General features: G+C 42.4%; 1 protein-coding gene across 1 annotated transcript in view; it reads right to left on the reverse strand.

Annotated features, from left to right (window-relative positions):
• ERC2 (ELKS/RAB6-interacting/CAST family member 2) overlaps positions 1–26,925 on the reverse strand; it is a 759,104-nt gene that overhangs the window by 23,084 nt on the left and 709,095 nt on the right. The window lies entirely within an intron of this gene.

Below are 26,925 nucleotides of genomic sequence, written 5' to 3' on the forward strand. Positions count from 1 at the left end.
AGAAACTGAGAAAAACTAAGAAACTTACCCAAGATCATACAAATGATAGATTTGGGATTATGATGCCAGAGCTTCCTAAGTAACCACTCTACCCTACTGCTCAGATTCATAAAGACTGACCCCTTTATTATAAAAATTAAGATTGAGTTGGAAATGGGCTCTGACTCTCTGGACATTGACCCCAATCAGAGCTGATGAGAGAAGCAGCTCATTTTTTTTTTTTTTTTAAAGTTCTCTGTGAAAAGGATGAAACTCAGACACATTATAAAATCTTGATCGAGCCCCAAGGGAGTCCATATTGCTGACCAAGCCCTAATATAAATTCAAAAGTCATTATCCACAAGTCACACTAATTTTTAATGCTTTAACCAATACGATGGTTTCAAACCTAGGCTAACACATTAGCAACTGCAGACAACCAAGAAATTTCTAACATCTTGAGCACTGTTGGAGGTGGTGGGGGTCTTGCAGAAAGGGAAGGGCCTAGAAGTTTCCACCACAACGTTACTTAGTTTAGTGCAGGTCTGTTTAATTAAGTAGTGGACAGCACATGCTATACTTAGCTTTTAAACACTTGTAAAGTCCTCTTCATTCATTTATCTTACTTGTCACTGACAAGCTCTTCAAGGACTGTAACAGTATGCAGAGCATGAAGAGCCTGGGTAAACAAGGCATATTTTATGTTGAGTCTAAACTGTTTCAACTCAGAGAGTCAATAGAGGGTCTCTGAAAAAACCCCAGACTCTCCTACTAACTAAGGACATATTCTGTGCATGGTCTGTTATGAGTTTCTTTAGAAAGTGATCTTCAAAATCAAATCCCAAATTTTCAACTAAAAAGAAAAAAATAAGAAAGAAAAAAGGGAGGCCTGGAAAAAAGGAAGAAAGGAAGGGAGGGAGGGAGGGAAGAAGGAAGGAAGAAAGGAAGAAAAAAAAAAAGAAAGGAGGAAAGAAAAACGAGAAGGCTGTGTGCAGACATTAGAATTCAGACTCTAAAACTGTGCTGAAAGGAAACCATAAACAAGATGAAAAGATAACCCTCAGAATGGGAGAAAATATTTGCAAATGAAGCAACTGACAAAGGATTAATCTCCAAAATTTACAAGCAGCTCATGCAGCTCAATATCAAAAACACAAACAGCCCAATCCAAAAATGGGCAGAAGAGAGAAAGAGACATTTCTCCAAAGAAGATATACAGATTGTCAACAAACACATGAAAGGATGCTCAACATCACTAATCATTAGAGAAATGCAAATCAAAACTACAATGAGGTATCACCTCACACCGGTCAGAATGGCCATCATCAAAAAATCTACAAACAATAAATGCTGGAGAGGGTGTGGAGAAAAGGGAACCCTCTTGCACTGTTGGTGGGAATGTAAATTGATACAGCCACTATGGAGAACAGTAAGGAGGTTCCTTAAAAAACTAAAAACAGAACTACCATATGACCCAGCAATCCTACTACTGGGCACATACCCTGAGGAAACCATAATTCAAAAAGAGTCATGTACCACAATGTTCATTGCAGCTCTATTTACAATAGCCAGGACATGGAAGCAACCTAAGTGCCCATCGACAGATGAATGGATAAAGAAGATGTGGCACAGATATACAATGGAATATTACTGAGCCATAAAAAGAAATGAAATTGAGTTATTTGTAGTGAGGTGGGTGGACCTAGAGTCTGTCATACAGAATGAAGTAAGTCAGAAAAAGAAAAACAAATACCGTATGCTAACACATATATATGGAATCTAAAAAGAATGGCTCTGATGAACCTAGGGGCAGGACAGGAATAAAGACACAGACATAGAGAATGGACTTGAGGACACGGGGAGGGGAAGGGTAAGCTGGGACGAAGTGGGAGAGTGGCATGGACTTATATATACTACCAAATGTAAAGTAGATAGCTAGTGGGAAGCAGCCGCATAGCACAGGGCGATCATCTCCGTGCTTTGTGACCACCTAGAGGAGTGGGATAAGGAGGGTGGGAGGGAGACGCAAGAGGGAGGGGATATGGGGATATACGTATGCATATAGCTGATTCACTTTGTTATACAGCAGAAACTAACGCAACACTGTAAAGCAATTATACTCCAATAAAGATGTTAAAAAAAAAAAAACAAAACAACAAAAAATCCCGGAGAGCTGAATTGACCAGAACCCAATACTTCTGAATCAAGACCCAGTGAAATTTTATATGTAATACTGCACTTATAGTTGATTAAATATGTTTGACATTGAAAAAAATAAAAATAAAAAGATAAAACTGTGCTGACAAGGGAAGTAAAGGTCTTCATTTGATTCATATATCCAACAAATATTTATTATCACTGGCCTAGGCAGAACTGGCATCACCAAATCATCTCCTCAACTAATGAATGTTAGAAACTATCTTAGGGTGTGGCCTAACAGAACTGGCCAACAGACTGGAAACTGATAGCTCGAATGACTACTCTGAGGGCAACATGAAGGTCGAGCAACCCAGCAGTGCTTCAGGAAGGGACGGAGAGTCTTACACAGGAAGGGCTAAGTGTCCACATACCTGGAGATACGCAAGATGATTCACAGGGAGTAAGTGGGGTTTTCCATAGTTGTGCGTTTGCTATAAAATATATTTGAATAAATTATAACAACCACATCCAACAGAGAATTCACAGAAATTATGTCATAGGACATGGAAAACCTTGGGAAGGCAGTTTTCTAAATGACAGAAGCTTGAGACACCCTCATCAGAAGGAAAGAGCGAAGCAACTAGAATGAGTTGGGTTACAGAGAGCAGACACTAGAAATTCAGAGCAGCCCAGAGACAGCAAATGCATCCTGAAGAGCTGTGAGAGTACAGAAGGACGTTTCTCCTACAGGGGCTTTTGAGCTCAGCACAGAAATGGGAGCAAATGCAGCCCTGGCCGGCTCCAGTTCTGAAGCTGAGTGGAAGGGCACAAACCCAAGACCTCCTCTGTACCTCATCCCCTACAAAACAAAACAAATGACAACAAATCGGGTAGAGAAGGGAGGGTGTGAGCAATGCAAAACATGTGGTGGGGCTGCTGGCCAGTGCTGAACACAGAGAGAACCCCAGGGAGAGGGGTGGTGAGATGGCCAGGAGGGGTTTGGCAGGGCAGAGGGGGTCTGGCAGCCGGAGGGTGAGAGGAAGACAGAGGGAGAGACAGCTAGGGCTTTGGACAGGGAACAAACCCCTCTCCCCAGCTGGTCTCACACTTGGGTAAAACAACTGGAGAAGATGTAAACACGCTCATTAGTACTTTTCCAATCAGTTGAAAAACAAATGGGAAGAGAGAAATGGCAGTGGAGTGTCCCAAATACCAAATCTATGAAACATTCCCTCCGGCGTTTATCTTCTCGTTGGGTTGCTTGCTGTGCTGTCCTCCCTCCGTTTGGATTTCAGTACCCTTACTAGCTTTATATGGGATACTCTGAATTTGCCCTAACTAGGACCAATTTAGTTCTACATGGAAGGAGAGTCTGAGTCACATGTTCCACTCTGGATAGGTCTCCATAGACCCTCCCAGAGACACACAAACAACACAGGCATGTCATTCGCAGGTCCCCTCACATGCTTCTCCAGGCTGATATTCCCCCAGCACACAAGAATGAAAACTCATTTAAAACCATCACCTCTTCTCCTATGAAATCTTACCCCCAAAGAAGAGGCAAAGTGGAACTTCTGGGTTTTTGGATCTGAAAGCAAGCCAGTTTCCAGAAAGGATGATATTACGTTCTAATTTCATCTGGAAATGCCTAGGGTGTTGACTCATGTTGTCTTTTGTGTGTGTGTGTGTGTGTGTGTGTGTCTCCCAACACATCAAATTAATTCATCAAAATATCTTTTGACAGACTCTAGGTGCATCCACCTCACTACAAACAACTCAATTTCGTTTCTTTTTATGGCTAATATTCCATTGTGTATATGTGCCACATCTCTATCCATTCATCTGTCGATGGACATTTAGGTTAGAGTCTGTCATACAGAGTGAAGTAAGTCAGAAAGAGAAAAACAAATACCGTATGCTAACACATATATATGGAATCTAAAAAAAAAAAAAAATGGTACTGCTGAACCTAGTGGCAGGGCAGGAGTAAACATGTAGATGTAGAGAATGGACTTGAGGACACGGGGGGAGGGGAGGGGGAAGCTGGGGCGAAGTATATATCGACATATATACACTACCGAATATAAAATAGATGGCTAGTGGGAAGCAGCCGCATAGCACAGGGAGATCAGCTCGGTGCTTTGCGACCACCTAGAGGGGTGAGATAGGGTGGGTGGGAGGGAGGCTCAAGAGGGAGGGGATATGGGGATATATGTATACATATAGCTGATTCACTTTGTTATACAGCAGAAACTAACACAGTATTGTGAAGCAATTATACCCCAATAAAAATCTATTAAAAAAAAAGAATACATTTTGAAAATCAATTTCTCTTAGTTATCTGTTTAAGGTTGACTCCAAAAAGCCTGGTCTTCCATGACCCTGGAGTTGAAATAGCATAACTACAAAAAAATCCAAAAGTATTTAAACTTGAATCTAAACAAAAACAGATATTAAAGTACTACGTAACTAAAGTTTCTTCAAAGCGCTAGGTGGACGTGGGTAACTGGAAAGTTGAGATTTCAGCCGCTGTTTCAAATCTCTCTCCTACAAATGAGGACTTGCCAGAATAATCCAGATTCATGTAAAGTTAGGCTAGACCACACCTTAAATCAGTGACTCCAAGTTCACTATTTTACAGGAGGGGAGAATGAGGCTCCAGGAGGTTGAACATTAGTCAATCACAAACCCAGGAGAAAGCCCCAGAACACCTGACTGCGGACCCCAGGCCCTTCCCCTGCCCCTGGCTGCCTTCCCATTTGATTTGCACGTGTAGACAAGTCCACCGTGCCCATGACCAGGAATACCACAGGCCCATCTCATGTCTTTCATTTTGCATTCCAAAGTACTATGGTATTAATTTCCATTCTTGCAGTCTGAACAGCATCAAACACCTAATCACTTTGGTCTCAATGCCTACAGATAGGTTAAGGAATTTTCCATCTTCTTTGAAACATGAGCCTTAGTTTTCCAGCAGAACTACTGATTTAGCTTTCTAATTTCTTCTTTTTCTATAACATCTATACTTTTCTATTATAGGAATCAAACATGCTAGATATGAACAATTAAATAGTATAAAACAGTTTATTTTTTAAAATTCCCCCTTCTCCTACCCCAATATCCACTCCCACTTCTAAGGATTTTTGCCAGTCTTTCCAGAACATTTTTGTACATAATGCAAGCAAGGAAATATGCACACCCTTTAAAAATAAAATGTCCATGATGTCTTGGCCATCTCTCCATGTCAAGATCACGTAGAAATACCTCATTTTTGATGGTTATGTATGATTCCATTCTATGCGGTCCTCTATCAATGCACTAAAACAGCGGGCAGAAATCTTTGTTTATTTTGTTCAAAGATTTATCCCAAGCACCTAAAACGCTGCCGGGCACATAGTCAGCACCAGTAAATATTAGTTGAATGAGCGATGAACGTTTGGGTCATTTCCAGTTTTTCATTATTCCAACAATGCCTCAAAGAATACTCTTCCAAAAGGACAGCTTTGCCTGTCCTCATGCGCTTGTTCTCAACAAGGATGGATGCTGAAACGTGTAACAGTTGTTTCTATAATGTACTAGGAAAAGAGAGATTCAGTAGAGATCCCATTTTAAACTTTGAAAGATCTTACCAAATTTCCCTTCAAAAATGTTGGTCAACTTCCAGTCTGCACCTCTTTGCCTACACTGTGCCAACACAGAATCTCTTCAAACCCTTTAATCTTCAAAAGTCTAATCCATGAAGAACTGTATCTCATTCGTATTTCCCTAATTATAATTTGAGGCTGAGCATCTTCTCATTAATTTATTGGCCATTTCTATTTCACTATCAGAGGAGCCTCCTTTTCACGTCCTTTTGTCCTCTTTTTGGGGGGTTTGTTGGGGACATTTTCTTATTGGTTGTGAGAATAATTGTATACATAAGGAAAATCTGTGGGAGCTGCTTTCAGGAAGGGAAGAGCCTAACTACAAAAGGGAAGAAAGTGTATAAGAACAGGCTATGGGAGGAGAAGGAAGTATGCACAGACAGAGGTGACTTGAGGGTACCTTGGAACCCAATCATTCAAACACATTACCATCTGACATGTTCACTTAAGCAGGAGAGAAAAGGGGGAAATATTAGCTAGTTGGTGTTTTGGAATGCAAAAAGAGTCAGTCCCCTTCCCTTTGTGCCACAGCTCTAGCAGCTGGTGGTTACTGGTGGACTGTTAGCAGGAGTCCTAGCGTTAGCAGCCAACATGGTCCTTTACTCCTCTGCGAAAGACTTTGGGTTTCTTCAAAGTCTAGGCCATCCGTGGGAGAGTGTTGGGTATGTTAATGCCATTCATCATGCATGTGTTGCTGGAAAGAATTAATATAACCCTCTTTCCTCAAACAGGAATTCCCTGCATAGCAGCCCTGGTGGATGCGTTACCATTAGAGATGGGAAACTCCGTACCTAATGACACAATTTATTAAATGGCTTAAATGGGATGTTCCTCCTCCTCCGTACATATTTTGAGCTTTTTGGTTGCAGTTTTCTAATTCTGCCTTTTGGAGGGGACCCAGGTCTTTAGACATTTAAATACAGCTATGCCCTTGATCTCTAGCTTATGTAGCCTAACCATTCTTTGCCCTCTCAACCAGTCATCCTCCACTTCTTTTAGTCCCCTCTCTGTACCCTAACATAGATGGGGTTATTACAGTGTGACAGGGCTCCTCTTAGAGAATAATTCCCTGAACAGAGTCTGAATCCAAGTCTTCACATGTGTCCTTACCTGTGCTAAACACTATTTTAAAACAATCAATACATTCTTACATTTCATTGATTTCTTAGCATCTGCTGTACAATGATGACTAATATTCAAATCTGCAATTGATTAAACTCATATCCTGGTGGCAGTTTCCCTTCCATTCACACACACACACACACACACCCCTGAATTTTAATTCTAAATATAAACTTCATTGTTTTCATTACTGAATATTTGCTTTACATTTATCTTAACTAAACTTGCTAAGATACTTGTCAATTCTAATCTTGTCTTCCACTGTTTTAGCTAACCTTCCCAGCTTTGAGGCATCACGCTTTCAAAAAGTGTATCATCAAAGGCTGTATACGATGGTGACAGTTGGGCACCTCTGGCAACCTCCCTGCTGACATGACAGGATTCCCTAACCAACCTGCCTAGGGTTGAGTTGTTTAATCATCTGGTAAAAAGTACACACGCACAGACACACACACACACAAGTTGGTGTTGAATGCTTAGCTGAAATCCTGCCTTTGTATTAACCTTCCAAAAAACAGTGTGAGTTTGGCAATACCTAATCTTAGTGAACAAATAAAGATTAGAGATTATCAATTTTATTCCAAGTTTCATAAACCACTGACTGAATAACTTGTTCTGGAATCTGGGTGTGGATCAATATCAAACCTACAGTACTTCGTAAACACATTTTTCTTTTCAGCACTTGGTGGTAATGCTCAGGAGGTGGGTACAATTTAGAAAAGCTTAAGAAAAGGGAAAGTTAATTTCCCTCCTTTAGGCACTTTCATACACTGTTGGCAGGATCGTAAATTGGTATAAACTTTTTCCAGGGCAACTTGGCACTATCTATGAAAATGCCAAATAGGCACAGGCTGGGGTCTAAAAGTCTCCTGAAAAGCAAGTTGGACAGATACACAGGAATGAAAAGGATACAAGGATATTCACTGGATGTGGATCACAGGAGCAATTAATGAGAAGTAAACAAAATACCCATAACATCAAATTACTGAATATTCATTACTCATATAGTAGAATCTTCAGAAGCCATTCAAGAGTGATGTATATTTATATATTCATCAGAAGGAAAGAGTATCACAAAATATAGTTGAATGGACGGTGAAGCAGGTGGTAAAACAACATGTTCATATATGCATGTGTGTATATGGATACACACATACATACTTGCCTATGTGAGAAAAGTCCAGAAAGATGAGCACAAAATACTGACGGTTACTGTTAGGTGCTTGAATTTCAGGGAGTTGACTTCCTCCTTTCTTTCTTTCTATATTATTTGAATGTTTAATAAATGACAGGAAATAATAAATGAAAGAACAAAAACTTTTCTGTGCTCCATATACAAAATTGCTGATATATAAGTTGTTTCTCAGATTAGGGGGGAATGGTATCAAAATAATTTTAGTTTAGGGGAAGAGATTCCTGAGACTGACCTTGGAGAACTTAGACTTCTGCTGTCTTCTATTTTGGTGAACTTCAAAAAACAGAACAGGCCACAGCTCCCCTCCTTTCAGCCTGGTCCTTTAAAATTCTGATTACTCTTAACCAATCTCTCTCTAGTCTAGCAAACTAGCACAGTAAACTTCCTCCAGGAGGGACAATGAACAAACCTGGCCCCTGTCAAATACTAAAGAATGCATGTCCTTCACAGTTGGAATGAATGTCCTGGCTGTAGCTACACAATACCGTTGGATGGAAAAGGAAGGGTTCCCAAGGTCAGGCTCAGGACCAATGCACTAGTGCCAAATTCAAATCCTCCCCCAAGAGCCCTAGGGCCCTCATCTGGATCAAGTCAGTGTCCATCTGAGTTTTGCATCATGGGCCAAAGATTGGGAGTATCTCTTTGCTGGGTCTTTTCAAGTTGAGAGAGTTAACAGTAGATCTCTGAGTTTAGGAAGTATCTTGTAATAACACGGCATTGCAGTAATGTACAGGCTAAACTCATGCAAAAAATATTTGTCTCATTCCCACACACTGAACTTGATAATTACATAGGAGCTGGATATTAAGGACCCAGACATAAAGGAGTGGGTTAAAAAGCATAATTACGGCTCAGAAATAGCAGGTGCCTGAGGACATTTCAGACCAGGTCCCACTCCATCAACAACAACAAAAAACAGCACCCCAGATCAAATGGTAGGCACTCTCTCTAGCTCCACCCCCACCCCGCCCCTTTCTCTCTCTTTCCCCCTTATTTTGGGAAATAAACCATGAAAAGAATCATGCACCATAATGATCATTTAGGAACAAACTTGAGATGGAAACTGGTAGCAAAATAAGGTCCTTAGTTCTGGAATTTTAAGGTTAAAGGCCCAAGGATCTCCTCTCAGGTCCTGAAACATTATAGGACACTATTTGACATCTGTGCTTCTGAGAAAAGACCGAAAATGTCCATGTCTCATGGGCTGTTTAACTGAAGGAAGCTATTATTTTATCCTTAATATGGTGGGGGTGAGGATGCATTAATGAAAGACTCAAATCATTACTGGCCATGCAGAAAACAAGACCATGCAGAAAACAAGACCATGACCTGGGAGGTGCCCAAGCTTCATCAAATGCAGGGCAAGGTCTCATGGGCAGAAATGACCCAGCAATTGAATCTCAGAAGCCACTTTATCATTCATCAAAAATGCTGGTTTCAAACTTGCTTCACGTTGACAGTTTTCATATCTTACTCTCCCTGAAGAATACAGAGTAGTTCCCAATCATCTTGTTTATCAGATAGAAACAGTTCAGCTGCCGGGCAAGGCCAACCTCCCTCTTTCCTCCTGAACAAGTGACCTCTTCCCAGCTTCCTCCACAGAAACTCTCCACAAGGATGCTCTATTTCTAATCCCACGTCCACACCCATTCATCTCTACCCTGGTGCTTCCCTTGTCAGGAGCGACTCCTCCCTACAAAACCAGGTCACAGCCAGGCTCAAATGTACCCTGTTAAGACAATTTCCACAACTGGAAGTATCCTGGAGAATAAAGAAAAGTAGAAGTAGAGTCAGAAGGCCTGGATTAAATGGTCAAAGTTAAGTCACTTAATAGCTGTTTAACTACCAGCAAGTTACTCAACCTCTCTGATTCTGTGCAAATGGCATCGTCAGCCTAGGCTGCTAGATATCAAGAGAGGTGCTCTAGGTACCTGAGTTCAGTCTGTGGCTTCTGATTCCTTTTTATAGCCCTAGAATGTCTGGAACAAGGCTCAAATTCTCTTTGTGCTGAGTAACCTCTGTTGATCAACTGTCTCTCTTACCCACTGTCATTGTGTGCCCTGTGCGGACAGGCTTATTTCCACTCCCACCCTCACTCCTGTTACACGGTCCTGTATCAGCCCCCAGTTCCACCTCTTCTGGTTACAATTGCAGCCAAAGGCCAGCCCAAACCCTGCCATTCACTTTACGTTTACAGTAGCTGAATTTGCAAGGATATCTATAAAGAGAGAGTGAGCATTTGGTGACCCAAGGATTCCCACCTTCAGGGGCGTAAGGGTTACCGGTCTCCTTTAGTACCTCAATGCCTCCCAAATGCTCGTCTGTCAGTGGGATCCATCAGCTTTTAGTGTCCTTCCTCTGAAATTCTGAGGGTGTAGGTCATTGGGTTGGCCCTCCAGTTGGTATTTGGTGAAGGTGGGGAAGAATCTCAAATGTCCATGTCAAAAGAGAGCCAGGTTTAGGAACTGCTGCTGCAGTTAATGTAACTATTTTAAACTTTAAGCCACACATAAATTCTTTTTGAGAATTATGCCTGAGACAGCCAGAAACATTACAGAGAACCAGAAATTTCTTTTATTTTCCACTCTAATTTGTGACCTTCCTTCTTTATCTATGAGACTATGGGGCACAGCATTAAGACTTGTGGAAGTTCCAAGCTGGGAATAACTTAGAAAAGGTCCAGTATTTTTCACTATTTGTTCTTGGTATGCTACTACTGAAGAATAATCAGGAAAGAATCCTTTCTTCCTCTTTCTCAAGTTTTCTCACTTCTTTAGGGATGCCTCTTTGAAGTTTTGGGAAGCTTATATGCCATAAAGATCCTGGCGTTGTTGAGTATAAAATCCAGCATGACCATATTCTGACTCTGTCCCTGAATAAGTGTGTGGTTTTTGTTTGGTTTGTTCCAGAAGCTCTTTCTTTGATTTACGTTTCAGCAGTGTAAAGGATATGAGAAACACCCTAGCTTCCTGGCAAATTTTTAGGAGAATACTGCTTTAAATGGAGAATGAGCCCTCTGCTTTCCCAGAACTTTTCTCTGCATTCTCTGACTTTGGCAACAAAATATAATACTTAAAAAACAAACAAATAAAGGAATCAACAAAAAGCAATAGAATTTAGACCCAAGACTTTACTTCAGAGGGTTCAAGGTAAGGAGAGTAATTGCCTACAAATCAATCAACAGACGGAGCAAAGGAGGGGAAAAGATGTTGTGCTGTTTCCTTGATCCCTATCTGAATTCCCAGAGTTCCACAGAACATTCCAAAAGTAATTTGGCTTTTGTGCACAGTGTACAGGGACTAACATTTTTCAACAGAATTTCATAAGGAGATAGGATAATTTTGGATCCTGCTCTCAGCAGAAGCTGAAAACTGGGTGCTGCTAAGAGGACAGAAATGGTCTTTTTTACATGACCACTCTTCTGAAAAACCACCCCAGGGGTGGAAAATCGCCTGCCCTAACCGCACTGAGAATCATGGTGGATTTGCCCAAGAGAATTCCTGCTCATAAAAATCTGCAAAACAGATCTGTTAGAACAAAACTGTAATTACAAACAGAGCAAGAATCTCACTTAAATAATTTTGCAGCTATAATGCCAACTGATTCAATAACCGCCAAACTTGATCAAACTCATCAGAATTGACAAGATTTGAGTCCCCTAAAGGTGATTACTGAGCATGTTTGACTGACCACCAAACTATGTGAGATGCTAAAAAAAAAGAATAAAGAACAGGACAATAGATTTCAATCCAAGCGATTTAAAATATTCAACGATTTTCAGTACGACCCAGCAATCCCACTACTGGGCATATACCCTGAGAAAACCATGATTCAAAAAGACACAGGCACCGCAATATTCATTGCAGCACTATTTACAATAGCCAGGTCATGGAGGCAACCTAAATGCCCATCGACAGATGAACAGATAAAGAAGATGTGGTACATATATACAATGGAATATTACTCAGCCATAAAAGGGAACAAAATCGGGTCATTTGTAGAGATGCAGATGGACCTAGAGTCTGTCAAACAGAGTGAAGTAAATCAGAAACAGAAAAACAAATATTGTATACTAACACATATATGTGGAACCTATTTGCAGGGCAGGAATAGAGACGCAGATGTAGAGAACGGATGGGTGGGCACAGTGGGGGAAGGGAAGTGTGGAATTAATTGGGAGATTAGGATTGACATATATACACTACCATGTGCAAAACAGATAGCTAGTGGGAACCTGCTGTATAGCACAGGAAGCTCAGCTTGGTGCTCTGTGATGACCTAGATGGGTGGGATGGGGGGTGGGTGGGAAGGAGGTCCAAGAGGGAGGGGATATATGTATACATATAGCTGATTCACTTCGTTGTACAACAGAAACTAACACAGCATTGTAAAGCAATTATACTCCAATTAAAAAAAAATAACTGTTTGGCAGAAAAAAAGGGAGAACTTTTATCAAGTGTATTTTTTTACCAAATTCCAGAAATGGAAGTAAAGTGACAGTAGGTGCCCAAGGTCATGTATATGTGGGTGACCTGGTAAAGAAATATGAAATGCCTGACATCTAGCCAACACCTAGCTCCTTCCACTTTGGAGAAAGTAAGAACCAAGAGTGAAAGGATGCTCTGTGAATTCTTGTGGCCGTACCTGTATCCTCATAGATTATTTCCATGCTCAGTAGAGTTATTACTAAACTAAAGCATCACACATCACTCTAAAATTTTCCTCAGAGAGAAATTATAGCTTTCTACTTCCTCAGTTCTCTTGGTCTGGGTCAGAACATTAATATTTGTTGGACAGCATGTTTTTAAAGTGGGAAGATATTTCAAAAATCAAATATTCTGGTTTGTTTCAAAGGATATGTTCTCAGCTAAAGTCTGATGCTTTCTTCCTGTGGGGGTAAGCCACAGTTGGCCACAATTCACCAAAGTTTCCACCAGCTAACAATAAAAAATTATGTCCCCTTCTAAAGAAACAAGAGAAAAATTACACTAAAGTTGCATTTCCTTTCCAGTCTCCAAAGACAATCTGAACAACTGGCTCAACGTGCCAAATTAAGCCATGAGAATTTATCCATATCTAATAAGGATTAGTAAATGTTACAACATTCAACACGGCCTTAACAAAATTTATACTCCACCTTCTAAGGCGCTGGGTTCAGCGTGGTCTTGTTCCAGCCCTGACGGAGGAGGATATGCAGCCTAGTCCTGCAGTGTCCTCTGAGAAATCCCAATCATGTGTACAACAAGCAGGAGGGCTTTTCGCGTGATTAAAGAAGGTTTCTCTATACAGAAATAGTACCTTTAGAACCAGAACGTGGTAACTGAGCTAACTACCTAGGGAAGATTCAGGTGTCTCTCCCCTCAAGCCCAAGATAATTTTTTTGGAAGCGGAAAACCTAGTGATGGAACCTGCCTTGCGTCTTGCCAAAGCTGGGTGTCCACCTGCAACTTGGAAAACTTTGGAAACGTTTCTAAGTTACATATCTGGAGGGAGGAAGATTAAGACTTCTACACTTTGGGCTAGCCAGCTCTGACTGGGTCTGCTCCATTCCATTTCTCATCCACACTTGCCAGAAGTACAAAGAGGCAACTGGGACATTTGCTCATAGCATCTGCTATTAAGATAAATCGGCAACACTTAAGTGTCTTTGGTTCATAAAAAATGATCCCCCAGAGATGGCTCTTCCCCCTCCAAAATATCAGCTTTTTGTTTCCCTGCCTCACCAAGGATTGCATCACTAGAAAGCTCAGGAACACAGAGGCTCTCCCTGGAAGCCCGACCTCATCTCAAGAATTCTCAGAAGACCCTGAGAAGACCCCCAGCAGACCTCCCAGGAGCCTGGACAAGCAAGAGCGGGGCTGGGAGATCTGGATACTCTTTTCCTGGAAGGAAGATGTCTGAACCCACACTGAACTGGGTTCTTTCAAGGCAATGTCTGCACCTTCTGCACTATTTGTTTTTCTTTAAGGATAAATCACGGTCTGGCTCCCAGAAAAGCAGAAGACAGAGGCCTATTTATGAACATTGTCACTCAATTTCTTTCTTCTTTGGTCAAGGGAACAAGCCATGTGGAGTGGGTCTGTGTCAATGGATTGTCACCAGAGACTGTTTGGGACCATCATTCCTCAAAGCACAGTGCTACCCTGTGGGGAAAAAAAAACATAGCCCTGTCTTTGCACCTCAGAACTGAGATCAACATCCTGCACATTTGTGCAGCCCTCAGCGTTTTTAAAGACCTTTCCCCAGAGAAGATGCTTCATGATAATGCTTCTCTGTGAGTTAGACAGCAAACAACATACCCATTTCACAGGAAGGTAAGTTGACCTGCTCACCATCATACAACTAATAAGTGAAGATGAGTCGGGATTACACAAGCCAAATGAGCAAAATTCAGAGCCTCCCTTCTTCTCTGTCATCTTTGAAATCTAGAATTCTCAAACATTCGCTGGTGGGAAAGATGGCAACTGTGTTGCAATGGAAAGCAAAGGGGTTGACTCTGTTACCCCTAAGGTAGATTCGCTCACTAACTCTGTGACTTGGTTTCTCCATTTGCAAACTGGAGACAATGATGGTATTACCTCATTGAGTTTTTGTGAGGATTGCAATAAAACAACAAAAGTACAATGCTGTGCCTAGAATATCATTTCTTCAAGAAATAATAGCTGTGTTAATATCTTACTGAATAATATATCTCCCCTACTCAACTGCAGGCTCCATCAAAGCAAATACTGTCACTTTCCTGTGCATCCTCAAAGTCCTTGGTATAGAGCAAGTACTCAACGTACTATATATATGAATGTGCTGGAATAGTTTCTGACTATCAGAACTGTGAAGAGCTAAGAGGTCTGTTAGTTTAATCCCTTCACCTTATAGATGGGGAAGCTGAGCCTGTGAGAGAGAAGCAAAACGAGCTGCCCAAGGTTCTCAGTGTGTTGGGGGTCAGAGCTGGGCTAAAACTCTGACCCCCAGGTTCATTCCCAGACCCTGCACCTTCTATTACCTGCCAGGGCTTTCCTGGCAGCCCACCTGGTGAGATGGGCTCCCTAGTTTTGTTTAAAGATCAAAGATTTAACATCATACTTTCTGGATGGCTGCTGAGTCAGACATCTTAGAGAGTATCTGGCCCCCAAACCCGAGAAGGCTGACAACAGAAACTCTGCCTGACCTTGTGACCCACACACCTGCTTCCTACCCTAGCACCCAAAGGGGCTTTGGCACACCCACGGTAGCCCAAAGCAGTAGGGTTTCTGGTTGGCTTCTGAGCTGTGTTTGTAATTCTAGGAGCGCTGAGCCATGAGAGAGAGGAAATAAACCAGCCTCGAGGTGATTGGTTAATCGGAGGTTTCTGGGGCATAAGAACCAGCCTGGACTGAGACCTTCTGAGTCGCCACTGTTGTTCAGTCAGTTGTCACTGTTTTCTGCAATGGACCGCCTCTCTGTCCAATCTGAACTTGTAAACTCCTTGCACAATTCCACTGTGCAAAGATCATCTGAGTAAAGCTTTCCTGGCTGTGCCCAATGGGCATTTCCAAATGGCCATATCAGGGCAAAGATGAGAGAATGGGGTTTTGGTTGTGTGCTGATTTTTTTAAAAATTTATCTCATCTAAACACTGGTGCTGTGGGGTTCTGGCTCCCCCACCTTGTCAACTCAGCAACTGCACTTGGGATCTGACCTGAGAAGAATAGATTCCAACTCTCCTGGCTGCAGTTTGTCCCCACTGACCACTCCCTCCCCGCACAGTACTCCACATGGCCTGCTCCCACCTCCCTGCAAGTCTTTGCTCACCTGTCCCTTTCTCAAGGAGGCATCCTGGGAATGCCCTATTCAAAATCACCCCCAGACACCTCACAGAACATCATCTTCATTTTTCTTCATAGCCTTTATTGTCAATTAACATGCCATATATTTGATGTCTTTATTTTGTTTCTTATTTGTGTCCTCCACGAGAATACAAGTTCTCTCGGGGCAGGGATTTTTGTGTTTTGTTCCCTATGGTACCCCCAATGTCCAGAACAGTATCTGGCATATAGTAGATGCTCAATAAAGATTTGCTGAATGAACTGCCCATTTTGTCCCATGACTACTCCCCTTAGAAGTCATAAAAATCTGCCTCTGCCTCTTGCTCTCTAAGTTTACCTACCATTTGTCCTAGAATAGCGATATTCTTTCCCAAATCTATGAGACTGGCGTGTTATTAGAAACAAACTTAACACAAACAGTTGACATTTATGTAAAAATTTTAAAATGTCAACTACTTTGTAGAAGAGAGCTATTGCTTAATTCTCTAAAATCCTTAAAATACCCGTAACTCCAATATTTCAACTTTGGGGCATTAATCTTAAGGAAAATAACAGAAAAAAGATTTATGTATCAAAATGTTCACCAAGTGAGATTATAAAAGTGAAAAACTAGAAACGATTGAAATCCCAACGATAGGAGGATGACAAAATTAATTATGGCAGTGATGGAAATCACAGAACCAAGATATATGTGTTTGAAGACTTTTAAGGACATCGGAAAATGCACACAATATCAAACATTTATAAAGCTAAAAAAGCTTTATTATGTAGTATGTCATGTCTTTGTTCAAATATGTATGTAGACAATGGAATGTAGGCAAGTATAAATCTTATACTTATTATATCTTACACTTACACTTATACTTATTTCCGAGTGGCAGGATTATGGGTGATTTTAGTTTTTATTCACATTTTCTAAGTTTCTATAATGAGAATACATTATTTTTACAATAAAACATTTATTTATATGCTTTCAACTGTGAAAAGTATCATTTACATAATGAGGATGGCTACAAAATTAAGTCCTTATTACTTTTTAAGAAAATTTTTATTAGAGTATAGTTGCTTTACAGTGTTGTGTTAGTTTCTACTGTACAGCAAAGTGAATCAGCTATACACATACATATATCACCTCTTTTTTGGATTTCCTTCCCATTTAGGTCACCACAGAGCACTGAGTAGAGTTCCTTGTGCTATACAGTAGGTTCTCATTAGTTATCTATTTTGTACATAGTATCAATAGTGTATATAGTCCTTATTACTTTTTAATATAGTGCTACGTTGAAAAAAAAACAGTAAACATGGGGGATTCTGGAACTTGTGCCTCTGCATGTGGTAGAGGATAACAAAAGAAAGTGGCACTTCCCAAAAGGAATATGGAGTTGAGTAAGAGTAAAGAGAAATGTTAAATTCTGAGTTTGATCACTGTGTTTCTGTAATCAGGAGAGAGGAGGGTGAAAAATCCTTTTCCTGTTAATTACTTGAAAAAGCCAAAAAAGAAGAAATTCTGAAGCCAGGAAAGGGTAAACTCAGTCCGTACAACAATGCAGATCAATGACAAAATCAGCATGATTTAAACACAATTATTCAAGGGGTGGTATGAAGCAAAAAAGGGGCAGGGGAAGGACTTTTCTTTCATTTTGAAATTCAGCATCAGGAAGACACAAGGGCAGGAAGTCGGATCTTTTTTCAATTCAATTGAAATGATAAGGTGAAGACAACCTGAAAGGACTTTTAATTATATGATGAGAGGAAGGAAAGGAGGGAGAGAGAGAAAGAGACCAGGAGGAACCTGTTTTTGTATGTTAAATGATGAAGAAGAAACTGGAAAACTAAAGGAAAAAAGGCTTTCAAGCAGATATCCTGAGAATGAAACACAAAGGCTCCAAGAGGCAAATGTCAACATTTCATGCGGGAAAGCAGAAAATGCAACACACTTGATCAAGCCCGTAGCCCTTTCTCCCCTTGGCAGTGGGTGACGCCTGGTGATGCAGGAAGAGATAAATCGCCCTCCCCAGCCTGCACATGTGACCCCGGGGTCACGGCAGGAGCTGGCTGGGGCGGCTGGAGAGGCTGGGAGTGGTGCTCAGGGTCACAAAATAAAGCCTGCTTTTTATGCTCCTTTTTAACCCCAGGTCAGGGGGGCTATGACCCAAGAGGTATAGCACCAAGTTGGGGACATCTGTTGGGAAGACCATGAAAGAGTTTTGGAATGAGACCCCTCACTAGCCGTGGCATCTTTGCCTAATTCCTGGACCATAGTTTCCTCATCTCCAAAATGAGATTAATAACAACTGGTTTTCAGAGCTGCTATGAGAATTAAATGAGATAATATATTTAAAATTTCTAGCCCAGTGCCGGGTATACATAAGAGCTCAAAAACTGTTAGCTGTTCCTACTCTAAAATGTGAGTAGAAAAACTATGATGAATAGCAAGAATACTGCACACATGACACCCACACTTGATTTCTCTTAAAGCAATGTCAGTCTAAGGTCCCCCCAAAATCTACACAGCATAACCGCTGGATCCCTCCCTCCCCAAAATACAATGGCTCCCTGGAGGCTGACATCTTGGAAACTCTCCCCCATATACACTATCTGAATGTTCTTGGAGGCAGCAATGAACAGGTTAAAGCTGAGGGGATTTCAAACATGTCTAATCCAATAAGAGGCTTGGTAAAACATGCGCTATCACTTAAAGAATAACTGTTTAAAAATAGAGCGCGGATGTGAAATTTGAATTAAAAAAAAGAGAAAGACAGCACGTGAGAGATCTTCTTGGCATTTGTATACTCTTCTCTGTTTTGGTCACCTTCAGCTAAGCCTGTTATTCTGATGCACTGTGCCAACGGCTAGATACTGCAGGGGGTGCTTCAAATGACTGAAACAAAGCTGGCAAATCACTCTAAAACTTACAAGTCAGACCTGTCTCCCCCTTTATGTATTTCTAAAAGTGGGGGAATGAAGTGGTAAAGTTGGTCTTTTCAAGTTTTTCTACTTAAAAAGGTATACTCCAAAAGCAAAGAGCGAGTTTTTCTAAGAGTAGCAATACTTACACTAGGCTCCTTGAAAACTTAAGAAAGTATCATGGTCGGATAGGCATTTGTCACAAAAGATAGGCTACGGATTGTCAATTATAACATCCGTAGGAATGCCTATTTCTGCAGGAAGTATTCCCTGCCCCCTCTAGGAAGCAAAGACCTTTGCACATTGGTAACACTTCTGCACCAAAGAGTAGCAGTTTGCTCTGTCATCTGTTTCATGAGCTAATATCTGCCTTATAGGTGGTAGAGATGATTAAAAAAAAACAACCCAAGGCTCAAGGACAAAATCAGTAGCAACATCTCCTTCTATAGCCCAAGAGTGCCCCACACAGCACCACCAAAGGTGCTCCGTGAATGTTTAGGGAAGGGAACTAAAATGGTTTAATTAATTAATTTATTTATTTATTAACTGGTTTTTAAAACATGGCTTCCTTCAAATGAGAGACTCAGAAAAGTGGTCCATCAGAGTCCGCCTGATGCTTTGGGAAGGTGGATTTCTAACAGGGATTTGAGAAACATATGGATTCACAGAGAAAACACTTTGCCTCCACAATCTTTGAGCGCTAGTTTGTGTTGTAACTGGCAAACCAAATGGATTCCCTGAGTACTGGGATTGAGGCACCAGTTGCCTAGAGTAAGAAATGTCTCCAGGCTAAGAGAGCAGAGTAGTATCCTGGCCAATCACTTGGACACTAAGAGTATACTGTTCTCAGTAACACCAAGGAGTTCAGGTTTTACCTCTGTGAGGATGCCCTGCCCTTGGCCTGCCGAGGAGTGATCTGAGTATTTCTTTTTTAGAAAGGGGTTCTCTAGAACATACTGTAAAGACCCTTGGCACTGAAGTCAATGATAAATAGAGATGTGGCTAGATTCTACCAGTGGGTCATGAACAGCTTAACCCAAAGTGAGTCTACAGTGAAAACCAATGCATTTGCATTCCAGCAATTTGATCTGGGGCGAGTCTGTGATGCATTACAATGCTGGGATCAAATCAAGCTTTTCTGGCACTCATCCAACCACAACATGAGGCTATGGGAACCCTATTGCATGAAGTTCCTTCACTGCTGTTCAATTGTGCTCACCTCCTAAACCATAAAGGGTAATTAAAAGTCATCTGCATACCATGTAATGGAAGTGTAAATGGGGAGCACAACCAAGTGTGGCCCCAAGTACAGGGGGAAAGAAATGCCTGGTCAACCATCCCACTCAGGTGATTCCTGCTTTCCCTGACAGGATGGTTCTACCTCTGCTGAGATCCAATTTTGGCTAGAATCTCATCCTTAAAACCAGCTCTCCTGAATACTTCCCAGGGCAGAGTCTGCCTTCTCCCACTCTTGGCCATACCTGTTTGGCTAATTCTTAGACACAATCCTATGATGGTCTGGACACGACAGGGGAGGGGGAGACATACCCAAATCAGTTATACTGTGCAGACCTGGCATAGCCTCCAGAATGTTAACCTGGACATAGGACTTCTCTGCAAGCTCTGGGGGAAAACACAAGAGAATCAGTGGACTAGTCTTAACGCCTTTCTGTTCCCAACTGACCAGTGGGTAACCAAAAGCAATGCCAGAACTGGTAGGAAGGGGAAAAGAAAACCAAGCACAATTTATCTCTGATCACAAAAGTATTCTAACTGGTTCTGAGAAATAAGCTGGTTCTAATTTCAACTAAACAATAGTGTCTGGCCCTCATTTTAAACAGGCATTTTCATCAAGGATGTACATTTCACTACTTCAGCACACAAGGGAGCATTTGGGAATAAGGCTTAGGGGGTAAGATTTAGTTTTAAGCTTCCTTCAAAACCCTTTAGCAGCAGGAAAATCCAATGATTTCAGAATTAATTATTTTGATGTCAGTCCTTTCTTCAAGGGTGGAGGAAAAGAGTTGGGGGGATTGGATCCAAGACACAGAAGAAGGAAAGATGGTAAATTTTAATAATATTTTTTAGAACTACCATCCCTAGAGAAAGAACAAGAAAATTTAAAAAACAAAACAAAACCAAAAAACCCTTAACTAATTCCCAATTGAGTCCCTCTCCCAATATTGCAAAAATCTAGAAGGAAGATTTTTTTTTAAGAAGAGGTAGAATAAAAGTGTCAGGGGTGTGTGCTTGTGAAGAAATGGAATCGGGAAGAACACAAAAATTGGATAGACTTATATGTCTACTACCAAACTATGATTAATCCTTTATCTTCTTGTAAGCAACAAGTAACAGAAAGTTAATTTGTACTGCTCTCCTACCTTTATACAGCGCTCAGCCTAGAATCAACTCAGATGTCAACACCTGAAGAGAGTCATAAAGATTCTTTTGTTGTTAAGCATAGTTGGAATTTCTGAACTGATTTCACATCATCTTCTCTGGCTCTCTTGATAGGTGTTTAATGGGAGTTTAGGTATTTCTAGGCAAATTAATTTATAAGACGCTCAGACGTTTTCAGGAAAGAAACGGCGGGACTCCCTTTATAACTGCAAGTAATCTCTGCCACATCTGGAAACTCAGTGGCATTTAACTCAAGAAGAACCTCCAAAATTGGAAGGGATCTGAACTAGAATACGACACAGAGACTGGAAGGGAAGGTTCAAAATGGACACCACTGCAAATAATTCTAGTATATGGTAAAAGGCATCTCTGCAAAGTGTCTCGCAACGTGGCAAGAAAGAACATGGCGCCAATTCTGTGGTCATGATTCAGCAAGCAGGTCTCCATGTCTTCTACCAACTCCGGTAAGTTGGTGGTGGCTTCCTGGAATATTAGGCTCAGAAGAATTACGAGGCTAAGTCTTGTCTAATGTAATGACTGATCAAAGAAGTCTCTTCTTTTAACAAGCTGCCCTGGCAATTCACTCATTCATTTATGTATACAGTCAACTAATATTTGCTGAATGCCTACCATGTGCTAGCAATTGTGTTAGGCCTGGAGACAAATGGTCAGCAGAAAAAAAGTCATGAGGCCACATTCTCAGTTCTCATGGAGTTCATTTACTAGCAGGACAGATAGTTTCTATTCAAGTAATCACCAAAACAAATGCAAAATTACATCTGTTCCAGTGCAATTAAATGATGTACATGCGCTACAAGAGTGCCAAATTGGGGATTTGAACCAGTTGAGAAAGTCCCAGAGGCCTCCCTGAAATAGTGATATTGGACTGAGATTGAATTGAACCAGTAGGTGTTAACCAGGTGAGGAAAAGAGGGAAATGTGTTTCAGGCAAAGGGAATTGCATGTACAAGGCAGAGAGCACGCTGGCTTGAATTTGTCTTTATCCCACCAGCAAGGGAAGCCAGGGAAGATTTTTCAGCAGTGAGAGCGAGAGAGTGATGAGCATTTCATGATACATCTTTAGAAAAGATCATGCTTCTGCCCACTGGGGTTTGAGAACTTCTGGCCTGGCCTGGACCCTGGCTGCAGTTCTCCAAGGCACAGCCACCACCCTGAGCAGGCCAATGGCATGGAGGTGGTCACTACTGTCCACCTGCCTACCTCCTCATAGCAAGGAAACGGCAGGATTTGGACTCCAATGATATGTTACTGAGACTGCCAGAAAGTCAGGGAGGGCATTTTGTCAAAGGGCCCTGTTCCTATTCTATTTGAAAATCTCAATAGCCATAACAAGCAAGTTCTGGCATTAGTTCTCTGTGGCTCCAATGGAGTGCCAGTGCTTTTTATTTTTTTTAATTTTTATTTATTTATTTTTCAACATCTCTATTGGAGTATAATTGCTTTACAATGGTGTGTTAGTTGCTGCTGTATAACAAAGTGAATCAGCTATACATATATCCCCATATCTCCTCCCTCTTACATCTCCCTCCCACCCACCAATGCTTTTTAAAAAAATGCAAGCTAAGCACTGGGACTCCTTCAAGGCTGGAGCCAGGGGATTTGGAGAGTGGGCTCAATTAGAGCAACCTTAAACAGGGCACTCTGAGTGGTACTGGAGGGAGTCCTCCCTGTTCTGACACTGCATGGTTGGTGTGTTCTGCTTCCTAACTTTGGATAATTTCTGCTCCAGAATATACCACTCTTAGCAGACCCTGCACAGCCTCCCCTAGCCCATTACTGCTGTGATGGTTCACCTTTTTATTCACTCCAGCCTCACTGCCCTCCCTGCTATTCCCAAACACACCGGCACTCTCTTGCCTTAGGGTTTTGCACGGGCTGTTCCCTCTGCCAGAACCTCCTTCCCCTAAATATCCACAGAGCTCACTCTCTCACCTCCTTCAAATTTTGCTCACGGCTTCTTCCCAGTGAGGCCCATCCTGTCTACCCTATTTTACGGTGTCATCAGCCCCTCAGTCCTACCCTGGCATGCCTGTTGTTGTTATGCTGGTCTATATTTTTCTTTTTTCTACCACATGACTTACTTATTATGTTTATGGTTTATTACCTTCCTCTCTACCCCCTCTAATTTAACAAGTAAGGTCCAGGAAGAAGGGATTGTGGATACTGTGTGTAAAATATCTGTTGTGGATGAATCCCCAGCATCTGTCAGAGAGCCTGGCACATGGTAGGTATGCAACATGTTGGGTAGTTGGGTGATCATGAGGACAAAATGAGATCACGTTTGTAAACCTATGTATATATAAAACACTCGGTATAGACCTGGCTTATGGAAGTCACGTAATCATTCACACAATAAATATTTATCAAGTGCCCATTACGTGCTTGGCAAAGTGCAATAGCTATGGGGATTGTTGAATGAGCTACTCGAGTTCAGTCACTGGGAATGATGTGGGCAGAGACACCTGCATGAGATGAGCTCAAAAGGCAGCCTGGGGCTTCCCTGGTGGCGCAGTGGTTGAAAGTCCGCCTGCCGATGCAGGGGACGCGGGTTCGTGCCCCGGTCCGGGGAGATCCCACATGCCGCGGAGTGGCTGGGCCCGTGAGCCATGGCCGCTGGGCCTGCACGTCCGGAGCCTGTGCTCCACAATGGGAGAGGCCACAACAGTGAGAGGCCTGCGTACCACAAAAAAAAACAAAAAGGCAGCCTGAAGAGGGTAACACCTCTCATGAGCCCATCTGCCTCAAAATCTTTGCAGAACATTGTGCAGGTGAACACCCAGACCTATGACCTTGCCCTCCCATTAGCCTGGGTGCCTAAAAGAGCTCTGCTCTCCCAAATCAGACATGCAGGTGATGACCACTGAGGTCTGGGACTCACCCTTCTGGGGATGTCCTCTCTGATGGACGTCCATGTGGGCTGCATACACAAACCAAACAAACTTAATAAATGTTGGGGGCCTGTCCAGTGCAGGCTGGAAACTAGGGTCTAGAACTCCTAACATGTCTGCTCCCCACTCCCCAAGGGCTTGGGCTTTAGGGGTGGGGGGACCGGGAAGGCTTTAGTGCCAACAACTGTCTGCTCTTTCTCCCACAGTTCAACAGTATATTCTCAACGAGCTGCGACTCCAAGGCATGTGAAAGACAGCAAAGATGAAATTGAAATTAAAATCAAACTATCTCTGAGGGCTGGTGGTGATAAAGTCAATTAGTAGCAGCAGTAGTAGTAGTAACAGCAGCTTACACATATATAGCACATTGGTGTGCCAGGCATGTGCAAATCACTTAGTATACATTACACCTCACAAACAACCCTTTGAATTAAGTTATTAGCCCAATTTACAGATGAGGAAACTGAGGCTCAGGGAGGTTCAGTATTTTGCTCGTGATCACTCAGCGAACAAGTGCCAGAAACAAAATTCAACCTAAGCAGTGCAACTCCAGATGGCGTCTACGAAACCCATTTAAGGCTGTGTGGCAAGAAAGTCTGTTTAAGTATCATGGTGTGTCCAGCTATGAAGCCTGAGCAGGGCACCCAACCTCTCTGGACCTCTGGTTCCTTCTCTGTGAGAGCATCAGCCCTTCTGCTTTGGTGGGAGTCGACGAGTTAATGTATGTAAAGCCCTTTGACCCATACCTGGCACATGCTGAGAGCTCAGAAGTATTAGTAGTTGCTGATGTGATCAAACACCCTAAGCTCAAGAGCTCTAGGCAGAACCTACTCTTTGTGAGTGGCTGGAGAACATTCTTAAATGGGTTTTTGGCATCTACTTCAGGTATACAAAGATAAGGGGCCCTCACAATTTCTGGAATACCCATCCGCTTGCAACTCTGAATTACTTTCTGAACATGGTGGGGTATGTGTGGACGCAGGTGGACTATACACAACCTGAGCTCTATCACTTACAAGCTGTGTGTGTTGGGCTGGTTATTCCACACTCTGAGTCTCAGCTATGGCCCCTAAAAGAGGAGGTAATCTTGACACTCACACCACAGGGCTGCTGTGAGGACTGTGGGACAAAATCCCTCAGGGACACTGGATTCACATTCTGGGACAAAGTAAACCCGCAGTAAAAAAGGGCATGCTTTTATAAGCAAATTACTCATTATCTTTAGAATCATTATCAATTACAACAAGGATACATAAATGCACATTCTTTCTTGCTCTGTGGCCAGCAGGGTGTGGGGAAGAATTTCACACCTAAGTCATGGAAAGAAGCCCACCCTCCTCCTTTGCTGCCTCTTTTTCCACAACAGCCCTTCAGACCCTGCTTTAGCCCAGGCGGGAGACTAACTGTGCATGGCTGGGGTTTCCTAAATGTGCCCCATGATACCCAAAACCAAGCCTGTCGTGAATAATGAAGGCTTTGTACAGCTTCCCAGGAGCAAATTGAAGGGCTACACTCAATCCTTCCTGGAATCCAGGAGTGCATTTTCATGATGCTGAGAAAGAAAAAAAGCAGCCTTAAAAAAAAAAAAATTCCTTACTGGGAAGGGTAGAGGGAGATTTGGGGAGGAAAGTATCTCAGAGACAAAAAGAAAAATTTAATCCAATGTGCCTGACAGTAAGGCCTCTGGCATCTTGTCTTCACAGCGGTGCCAGGCTATTTCAGAAGAGCTGTCCCTGTAGGGTGGCCATCAAAACTAGAACCACTGGCAAATACAAAATAATCAAATTGCATTATAAATCAAGATATAGTGCTACCATCGATGGTTCCAGACTTTATGGCCACTGAATACTGGAAATCATCAAAAGAGGTGAAGGTCAAGATGTGATGTAGGTCTTATGCACCCCCATCCCCAGTGGTGGGGGAGAGTATCTCCTTAGCAGCTGACTGACCTGAGACCTTTGGATCATGTATGCATCGTAGCTGGACCCGTGGTACTTGGCCGTAATATCTGGGCTGTAGCCAGCATCACAAGTGCATGGTATATTCGAGCTCGGGGGCTGTTTCCTAGGTCTATAAACCTGTGGGAGAAAGCTACAATGGTTAGGTGCAAGAGGGGAGGGCACAGGGCGCACAGGGAAGGAATTAAGAGAAAGCAAAGAAGGAGCCCCGACTTGACTTTCTGTGGCCCAGTGGGTGGAGAAACCGGTGTAGAAGATGCACAGCCCCAAACAAAGAGGTCAGATGTAAGCGGCCCCCGACCCCTGGGGCCAGCACTAGCAAGGCATGCTGCTCTGCGGAATGACCCCGATGTCTGGCAGTGACTGGGACCTTCCCTCTGCAGGAGAGGGCACCCAGGCGTGGCAGTGCTTGCTCTCGTGCTCTCTCTCTTTTTTTCTCTCTCTCTCTCTCACACAGCAAGGCAGCCCCATGAGAATAAGACTCTGGTTCAGGGACAAAGGATGGCTTTTCCTTCCTGAGGAGGGGAAAAAGTTGTCCCAGTTGTGAGGGGAGAGAGCTTTTCCTTTCGGGCTTCCTTTCCATTTACCTTGCACACTATGCTCAGCCCAGATCTCCCCAGCAGGCAGAGAGCCAGTCCTGGGGGCTGAAATCAATATGGACGCACTCCACATGGTGCCATGTGGCATTCACAGGCGGCCCTAGCTAAGACGTGGCAGCCACCTTGTGAGACCACAGACCATTGAGCCATTATCTGCTGAGTGGGTTTCATAATGAAGCTAGAATCCAACTGAATATCTTTAACTATTGATTCCAAAAGCCCTCAAGTTAGATATGGAGGAGAAATAATGCCTGAAGATTTCGGGGATGAC

Source organism: Aethalodelphis obliquidens, unplaced genomic scaffold (genome assembly GCF_003676395.1).
Source record: "Aethalodelphis obliquidens isolate GAN/ISIS:26980383/991018 unplaced genomic scaffold, ASM367639v1 scaffold22, whole genome shotgun sequence".
NCBI classification, from domain to species: Eukaryota; Metazoa; Chordata; class Mammalia; order Artiodactyla; family Delphinidae; genus Aethalodelphis; species Aethalodelphis obliquidens.